A 10,315-nucleotide genomic window follows, 5' to 3' on the forward strand; every position below is an offset into this window, starting at 1 on the left:
AGTATTTAATTTGTATTGCACTTTCCTTTTGTATTTTTTTTTTATCAAGAGTGAAATGTGTTAAAAATGAAAACACTTTACATGAAAAATATTTTTTTTAAACACAAAATGATATATACTACACTCCAGGCTACCCTGTACCTACCATTATACATGGTTTAACCATTTGGATGAGACTCTTAAGACAGCTCTATTTATTGATTCGGACCCGTAACCGAGCAACCCCTGATCCAGCACCCTCCAGGGGTTATTGATTTAGAAATCTTGGAACCTGGTGGACTTTGTGACCACAAGCATATTTAACCTGCCCCAATCACCATGAACAATAATGGTGGATCTTGGACCGATTGGCATTAAACCCAGAACCCTCCAGTCGCGAATTCAATGCCTTACTGATCAGTCCATCAGGACCTGGACAGAGAAAGAAAAAATGATATAGTGGTCTGAACATTATGCAATGCAGTTTGATTTTTTTTTTTTTTTTTTTTTTTTTTTGGCATGAAACCAAAACTGTATAATAGGAAAACAGTTCACTTTCAATCTTCAATGGTTACAAGTTATAATTTGTTTGTAGAATTGTTCAACTTAATCAGTTCCTCTTTCTTCAAGGCCCTCTTTTTTGTCTGTTTTTCTACCCCAGTAGTCATTTTCCATCAAGGCTCTGACCCTTCCCCTAATTAATTGCATCCAAAAAATCGGCCTTAATTTACATTTTGTTTGCCTCCGCATGAATATTGAGTTTTTTTTCAACCCAACCACACGTGGATGTATGCCTAAGAACGTATAGACAACCAAAATATCAATTTTGACGATCTATGAATTAAGAGTTTTCTCGTGATATCCGTGTGTATGTGCGTATGTATCTCGCATAACTCAAAAACGGTATGTCATAGAAAGTTGAAATTTGATAAGTAGACTCCTAGTGAGGTCTAGTTGTGAACCTCTCCTTTTGGTTGCATCCAGATGTTCCAAAGGGGGGTCTTTTAAACCTTTTTGGGGAGGAATCATTGTTAATTTCAATGCAAACTCAAGTAGTGTTATAATTTGGCAAACCCTTGGCAATAATATCGGCAAGTTTTTTTTTAATGGTTCATATGCTTCTTACAAACTCCTGCTTTTAAAGAGAAAAAAAATAAGGGTCCTTAAATCTCCTGAATTTTGCTATTAACTCCGTACAAACTCCTTGTTTCTTTGTTCGAAATGACATTAAAGATTTTCTTCTATCGCCAATCCGTTTTGAGAGATTACGTTATACTGAATTTTACCGGAATTCCGCTATATTTTCGTTTGTCAATGCCAAAAATCCGAGATCTTTTCGTTAGACTATTTTCTTCCCCACATCCGAAATTTTTTCCAAATTTTTGAAGATTAAGTTAATAATCATTTTGCATATAACATCTTGTCGACTTGTTAAAGTACCACTGTAAAGTTTTTTTTTACTTAATAAATTCTTTTACTTGCCGTTTTTAGACGATGCTTTCATTTGATCAAAGCAATCTCTTTGCATCCGATATGAAAATCGAATTTATCTAATTTTATGCTTATTATGCTGTTTTGGAGAGCAAATAATGAAATTTCTTTTTATTCCAATAGAAACCACAAAGTTAAAATTTTCAGGCCAAATTTTGTGTCTTTTATGAGAGTCAAAAAGCTGAACTCCAAATCGCTGTTTTAATTTGATTTTTGCTTCAATTACGTCGATTGTTACTAATAATACGTTTATTGTAGAGCACTAAAGTGCAATTCTAAAATAATTTACTTAAATGAATTCTTTTTTATGCCATTCTTTATCTTTTTAGCTCGTTCACTTTGAAAATCGCAATCTCTTTGCATCCGCCATAGGTATAAGATTTTCTGCATTTATGATGCTTACTATGTCTTGTGAAGAGGCAAAGAAATGAAGTTCATTTGTGTTTTTATTAAAACCATTAAATTGAAAAGTTTTTACAAAATTCATGCTCTTTAAGAGTGTTGAATGTCAGAAAGTTAAGTCGGTAATCGCTGGCTGAAATTTATTTCTGTTTTTTACTTCTTTACGTGTTTTAATACATATGTAGCATCTGTAACTGGCAAAGTTTGTCATTTTTCGAATTAAAAAAAAAATCAGACTTTTTTTTATTTAAATCAGTTTTTTTTTATTATTAAACATTTTTAGATATTAATTACGCAACATGAATAAACATAACATATTTTATGCAATAGATGAAAGAACAACTTAATAGCTAAACAGTAGTACCACTATTTTTTAGAACTATAGTTTTCATACTTTTTAGAAGAAATTCTTAAAATTTTCTATGTTTATCAGCTTAGAATCACACAAGAATTTTAAAATGGTCTACAAAATTTTGATCAATTTTGAAGATTAAAATAATTTACAATTTTTTCAAAAGGATCCCTAATGTTCAAATTGAATTTTTTGTATTTCAATCTTGAACGAGTAACTTTATGTTTCTCTGCCAAAATCAAACACAAGCTTTGACAAAAATTGTTTGTTGTGTTTGAAATTTGTCCGTTGGTATCCTGTAAATTTTTCAATTGTTTTGATTGTTGGAAGTTATTTTGGCCTCTACTAATTTCAGTCCACTTATTATAGTTCTTACTTTAGCAATTATTTTACTTTTTAAAGCCTTTTTTTATTAGTAATTTGATTTCAATATACACAATTTCAGTATTTTTTCAGTTTTTTAATTATTTTTAAAAGTAAATACTGGAAATGCTACTCCTTTTAATTGTTTATAAAATTAATTAGTGAGGTTTTTGATGCCATATTCCTGACCGATGTGGTGTTTTTTAAGCACCTAAGCAGTTTCAGAAATTTTTCATATCAAAAACTATAAGTTTATTCTTGGGGAGGGGGGGTGGTCCCTTTTTAGCTTAACCCCGCTAAAATGGTGGTCTGCATCTGGCATTGATCAGTACGGCATCCACGGTCGGAGGAGAGCCTCCCACTCGGCCTCCACATAATCACAGGGAGGACATGGGGCTCTAACATGTTTAAAGACGATCCCAGACCCTTTAGGTATCCACGGTCCAAGGAGAGCCCCTAACCCAGCATCCACCTCCAGGAGGGACGGCACTAGGCTCTGACACATTTGACGACGACCTCAGGCCCATCCCGCATCCACTGTCGGAGGAGAGCCCCTAACCCTGCCTCCATGTCATGGAGAGAGGCACCAAGCTCCAATCCATTCGAAGGCCACTTTGAGCTTTTCCAGCATCCACGATCGAAGGAAAGCCTTTCGTCTGGCCTCCACTTCATTGTGTAAGATGGCCACGACCCATTTGAAGAGGTCACTGGACCAGTACGGCATCCACGATCGGAGGAGAGCCCCTCACTCGCCCTCCACATAATCCCAGGGAGGGCATGAGGCTCCGACATGTTCAAAGCGACACCAGGCCCTTTAGGTATCCACGGTCAGAAGAGAAACCCTAACCCGGCCTCCACCTCATCGATGGACGTTACAAGGTTCCGATACGTTTGAAGGCAACCCAAGGCCCATTCGGCATCTACGGTCGGAGGAGAGCCTCTAACCCGGCCTGCATGACATGGAGGGAGGGCTATGAGACGGACGCATGTGCCCTCCACCATCCACGGTCAGAAGAAAGTCTTTAACCCAGCCTCCACTTCATCAAGGGAGGGTACCTGGTTCTGACTAGTTTGAAGGCGACCCAAGACCCGTCCAACATACTCAGTTGGAGAAAAACTCCTAACCCAGCCTCCACCTCATTAAGGGACTGCACCAGGCTCTGACCCGTTCACAGACGACCCTGGACCCGTCCGCCATCCACGGTCGCAGGAAAGTTCCTAATCAGCCTCCACCTCCTCAAGGGACGGCACCCAGTTCCGACCCGTTCAAAAGAGACCCCTGGCCTGTCTGGCATACGCGGTAGGAGGAAAGTTTCTAACCCAGCCTCCACTTCATCAAGGGACGGCACACAGTGGTGCCAGAGTGGAAAAAATTCGATTTTCGAAAGCGCTTATTTCGATTATTTGGTATATGATTCTCACACTATATAAGATACAGGATATAGGAACGGCATGATTTTTTCCGCTGTATCGAGGGTATTCACATTAATTTAGGCTCAAAGTCAGAATTATGTAAGTTTGACCAAATTCCACCCTACTCAAGATGGGTGATAAAAAAATGTAAAAGAGAAAAAAATAATCAATTTTTTCCCCCGTTCTACGATGGTCAATTAAACCTCTCATCAGTCAAACAGTGCAAAAAAATATTACAGCGCTTTACAACGTTATAAGTTACGAATTTTAAATTAGCATTGAGAACAGCTAAGATAACAAAAAAAGCTCCGGCTTCCTCCGCGATGGGGAAGGTTATTTATCAAACTAGGGGTGCTTAAGTAAACATTAGAACACAAATCACCTGCCTTTATCTGCCTATCCGATCATAACACAGAAAAGAAAGGAAACGGTTAGAGTAAGTATTTGTTTGTTGCACTATTTTGTTAATAGAATTGGCTCAGACAAAACATTTCCTCTCGTCAAAACCTTTTTTATATGAGTTCAGTCTAGTTGCTAACGTTGTCTAGTCATGGGCTCTATCAAAATTAAATACCGTGATTTGTGTGAGTGCTTGTGGAGTGGTACAAATTTCGACGTATTCCTTCGACAAAATCACCCTGAACTTGACGGAGGAAACATTTCTTTAATGCTGACAGCTCTTAGCAAAAGTTTCTTGCCTCATTTTAATAAAAAAAAAAAGGATGAAGTAAATCGAGACCGGGAGAGGTTCAAAAAATTGTTCAGCGAGTGGATGGAAAATGAATACGTTTTCAACATACCGGAGCAGGAATCTACAGGATGTGTTGGGAGACCAAGTAAAGACTTTGATGAGTCTGGTGAACGAAGCAAAAAGAATAAAATACGTAAACTTCAAGCACCGTACCAACAAAGCTTGATTAACGCAGCTGCAACACATGAAAAGCACGATAAACCCAAAGCTTTGTCAGCCGATCAAGCATTAGCAATATTTTTCCAGGCCAATCTGACAAAATATCAGTACGAGGTGATTCGACAAACACTAAAAGACCTTGGATGCCATGTTTTTCCAAGTTATAAAAAATTAATCATCTCAAAGAAGCAATGCTACCCTGATAATATGTTAATTAGTGAAACATCTGCAGCTGTCCCTTTGCAGAATTTGCTTGACCATACAGCTAAACGAATTCTAGAAACAAAACCCCTAGAAGAACTAGAAAAATTAAATGAACATGAATTAATATTGACAACGAAATGGGGATTCGACGGTGCCTTAGGTCAAAGTGAATTTACCCAAAAATATTCGATCAGCAATAACGAAATAAGTGACTCGAATTTATTCATGACGTCCATAGTTCCTCTGAAGCTCACAATGCCAATTGATGTTGATCAAAATGGATCGATTTGGGAAAACGGCCGACCTTCTTCAACAAGACATTGCAGGCCCTTGAGATACAGCTTCCAGAAAGAGACACTTGATTTGGCACGAGATGAAAAAGAAAGAGTTGAAGAAGAAATAGAGAAGTTGGAAATTACCCAAGTTGTGATCGGCATTAATGTCATCCGTATTCGACACACGTTGGTGATGACAATGTTGGACGGCAAGGTAGCTCAAGCCATCACAAATACAAAGTCTGCAAGTGCCTGCTACATATGCAATGCTTTACCTTGGGAAATGAACGACTTAGCAAAAATCCAACAGAAACCTCTTAATGTGAATGCTCTCGAATTCGGTATCTCTCCATTACATGCCAGAATCAAGTGTATGGAATACATCCTTCACATTGCACACAACAAAAAATTCGAAAAATGGAGGACTACAAAAGACACAAGAGACATGCACGAAAACGAAAAGAAACGTATTCAACAAGAGTTTCTTGAGAAAGTCGGCATCAAAGTGGACTTTGTTAAGCAGGGTTGCGGATCTTCAAATAATGGCAACACAGCCAGAAGTTTTTTCAATGATTGCAAGGTCACAAGTGCAATAACGGAAGTCGACGAAATTCTAATCCATCGGATCGCTACCATTCTGGAAGTCATAAACAGCAATGCAATGATTGACCCAGAGAAATTCCGACTATTCTCAAAAGAAACAGCAGAGCTGGCCATTGAGAAGTATTTATGGTACTACATGCCATCCACAGTACATAAGATTTTGTTACACGGTGCTGAAATAGTGCAGAAGTCAATTCTCCCAGTCGGAATATTGTCGGAAGAGGCACAAGAAAGTAGGAATAAAGATTACAAGGCATTCAGGATCACCAACTCGCGAAAAATGTCTCGTATATCCACCAACGAAGACGTGTTCCACAAGCTACTGGAGACTTCGGATCCTTTTATTACGAACATGAGACCCGAACCAAAGAAAAAGCATCTGGAAATCAGTGAGGCAGCTAAGGAACTGTTAATCGAATTTCCTTGAATTTGAATTGGTATGTATTCTTTCAATTTAAACAACTATTGACTAAGAATCTCAAACTTTATTATTTTTAAAACTCTCCGGGTCTTTAAGCTTCCTTGAAGGAATCATTTTAAGCAATATTTAATTTAAATATATGCTCAGAATATTTGTTGCAACTTGTTTTTATAAGTACAACCTGTTTCGGAAATTTAAAAAAAAAAATTTATATTTCCAATAGTCTTTCATTTCCTGATTAGTTATTTAATTAACTTCAAAATGTCAATAAAAACAGTTGAACTTTATGTATTTTTTTGTTCTTTTTTGAACGAGACCGGCCCCAGCTTTCTATGTTAACCCATTCTCGAGATATTGAATTGTTTCCACTTTTTGGCCATTCGGCCCCACTGTGCGGCACCCAGCTCTAACCCGTTCAAAGATGGTGCATGTCCCCTCCGGCATCCACGGTTGGAGAAAAGCTCCTAACCCAGCCTGCACCTCATTGAGGGACGGCACCGGACTCCGACCCGTTTGAAGATGACCCAAGACTTTTGTATCCACGGTTAGAGGGCAGCCAATAATCTAACCTCCACTTCATTGAAGGACGGCACCGGCTCCAACTTATTCGAAGCGGAACCTGGGCCCGCCCAGCATCCACGGTCGGCGGAAAACTCTTAACTCAGCCTCCACTTCATCAAGGGAGGGCACCTGGATCTGACCTGTTTGAAGGCTACACAAGGCCCTTCCAACATACAAAGTTGGAGGAACGCTCCTAACCCAACCTCCACCTCATTAAGGAATGGCAACGGGCTCTGACCCATTCGCAGACAACCCTGGGCCTGTCCGTCATCAACGGTTGGAGGAAAGCTCCTAATCAAGGGAGGACACCTATCTCCGACCCATTTGAAGGCGACGCATTTCCCCTCCGGCACCCATGGTTGGAAGAAAGCTCCAAACCTACCCTCCGATTCATCGAGGGAGGGCACCTGGCTTCCTACCCGTTTGAAGATGACCCAAGACTTTTCTAGTATCCACTGTTAGATGAGAGCCCGTAATCTGGCCTCCACTTCATTAAGGGCGGCACCGGGCACCGACCTATTCTGAGAGGACCCTGGGCCTGTACCACATCCACAGTTGGAAGAGAGCTCCTAACCCAGCCTCCATCTCATTGAGGGACGACACCCGGTTTCGAACCATTCCAAAATGACCCCAGGCCCATCCAGCATCCAAAGTCGGAGGCGAGCCCCTTACACAGCCTTCATGTCATCGGGCTCTGACCCGTTCGAAGGCGTCCCCGGGGCGTTCTCATTCCGTAGTCAGAGGAGGTCCTTTCGCTTGGCCTCCACATCATCGTGTAAGACAGCACCGGGCCACAACATTTTCGAAGAGGACCCCGGACCAGTATGGCATCCACGGTCGAAGGAGAATCCCTAACGCGGCGTCCACCTCCAGGAGAGATGGCACAAGGGTCTGACACGTTTAAAGATGACTCAGAGCCGGATTTGGAAGTGTGGAGGCCCTGGGGCAAAGAAGGAGTGGAGACCCCTAATCAAGGTTTGAAAAGATCATCATATTTTCAAAAATATCTGATACTGTGATATATATCCGAATATTTTGATATATATATGTATATATCCGATATTTTCAATTCATGAAATTTAGGATATTTTGTAAAAATTTTATTGTGGGGGCCCCTTTGTTGTGGAGGCCCAGGGGCAGTAGCCCCGCCTTCCCTCCCCTAAATCTGGCCCTGAGACAACCCCAGGCCCATCCGGCATCTACGGTTGGAGGAGAGCCCCTAACCCTGCCTCCACGTCATGGAGAGAGGGACCACCATCAGGCTCCGACCCATTCGAAGGCAACTTTGAGCTTATCTGACATCCACGGTTAGAGGAAAGCTCCTAAACCAGCCTCCACCTAATCGAGGGAGGCCACCCGGGTCCGACTATTTCAAAGGCAACTCCAGGCCCATCCGGCATCCTCATTCGGAGACGAGCCCCTTACCCAGCCTCCATGTCATTGAGGGATGGCATCAGGGGACGGTTGAAAACCGTAAAAGTCCCCCTCTCCTTTCCAGACCCATCATGCAGTCGGGTCAGGGAGTCCGCAACTTCTGATTATTTGTCTGAATTCTTTAACAGGTTTGCAGCGTTTTTAATTTCAATATTGGATTTTTATTATTATCTTGTCTTTTTAAATACTAATCACCCCCTATCGCCCCTTGAAGTGCCAAATAGTCTCTTTTAGAGGCAATCACCCGCAGGGTTGGGAACCACCAGCAATGTCAAAACCTTCCAGTATAGTGAAGTCCGAGAGATAAAAGGTGGAAGCAGGACACATATACAAATGTAACAATTATTAAAATTCAAACAAAATGGGAGGGGGCAACTTTATGTTCAAATTGAAAAGTTGGTAAGGTTGTACATCCTCGACAAGACTAACTAACAGACAGACAAAATTAATTTTAAGCAAATTTGTAAAATTTACTTGATAAAAAGTAGTTGCTATTCTTCAATTCCATTTTTTTGGTTTCAGAAAATGACGGTCATGGAGGGGGCGGTCGCTCCCACCGCCCCCCTAGTAAATCTGTTATTGTTCCGATCTATTTTTTAAAACGTTTTTCGGGAGAGTTTCCAAAGGGCCCCTGAAACTCCCTCCCCCCCCCCTCCTCCACATCATTAGAGACTGCCTGTAACTGCGTTTTTAGAAAAACAATTTGAAAAAGTTTCTGGGGGAGAACCCCCCAGTACCCCTCCTGTTTGAAACATGCTTATAAAAGAAAGTTTTTGAAAAGACATCTTTTGTTGATAAAAAGATGAGTTTATACATTTAAACAATGGGATACTTTCACGCCGAGAAGAAGAACACCGCGGATACGGCTCCTTATGCAAAACAAACGCACATGGTAATGTTAAAGGTATTGGGAGCGTGGCCATAGCTGTCGAAATTAGGTTTTTTCGTAAAGAAAAATGCTAACAAGCGGTTGTGCGTGTAGATAAACGAATAATGATGATAAAGAAGAATGCAAGGAGCAGGAAATATCCCTCAAAATCCTTCCACATTCAACTACAGAGCTAAAAAAATAAATCGGTTGTCAATGTCAAATCACGATATTCAAGGTTGTCACGACGGCCATGTATGACCACAAGGATTTTATCGGACTAAAAAAAAAGAGTACTGAAAACTGATGCTGTGTCAACTTTTTCTTTCTTTTTGTGCAAGCCATCTTGTAAGAAGGAGGAATACAAATTTTATGCCTCGAGCTGCTGAAGCATAGTAAGTTATTTCGTCATTAATCTACACTTAATAGTCGTTATGTTTACATCAGTTTTGCCCATGTAAAGTTGAATGATATGTATAATACTTCTTGAATTTTCATTTATTCCCGTTAAAAAAAAAATCAAATAATGGAATTTTTATAAACAAATCATTCATTTTTTTCCAGTTTTTTTTTTTTTTTTTTTTTTTTTTTTTTTAGCTTTGAGTATTAAAAAATGATGTTGTAAACTTGTCTCACTATTAGTACAAAAAAAAAACCTATACCACCAAGTGCAAAAAAACTATAAATTATTTTCTCTTGTTGAATACAAAGGTTTATTCTACTAGTCCTGCAATTACCTGAATTCATTCTTATTTCCTTCATCCCCGAACATTAGTTCTCAGGTTAAATAAATTTTCAACATTCATATACAGCTCATGCATTCCATTGATTCAGGTATATTAATTGTAAATTCATGTGATATTTGTCAAGTAATATAAATACTGTACAAAATTTTAATGATTAAAACTAGTCTTTGGAGCTGTGCCATATTTATATCTTTTAAATCTTAGTAATTTCCTGCTGAAGAGATGAAGAACACTTATCATTCTATATTTATCATTGGATGATTAAACATATTTTCTATACTGTATACATATTA

Source organism: Uloborus diversus, chromosome 7, assembly GCF_026930045.1.
Source record: "Uloborus diversus isolate 005 chromosome 7, Udiv.v.3.1, whole genome shotgun sequence".
In the NCBI taxonomy this organism is placed as follows: Eukaryota; Metazoa; Arthropoda; class Arachnida; order Araneae; family Uloboridae; genus Uloborus; species Uloborus diversus.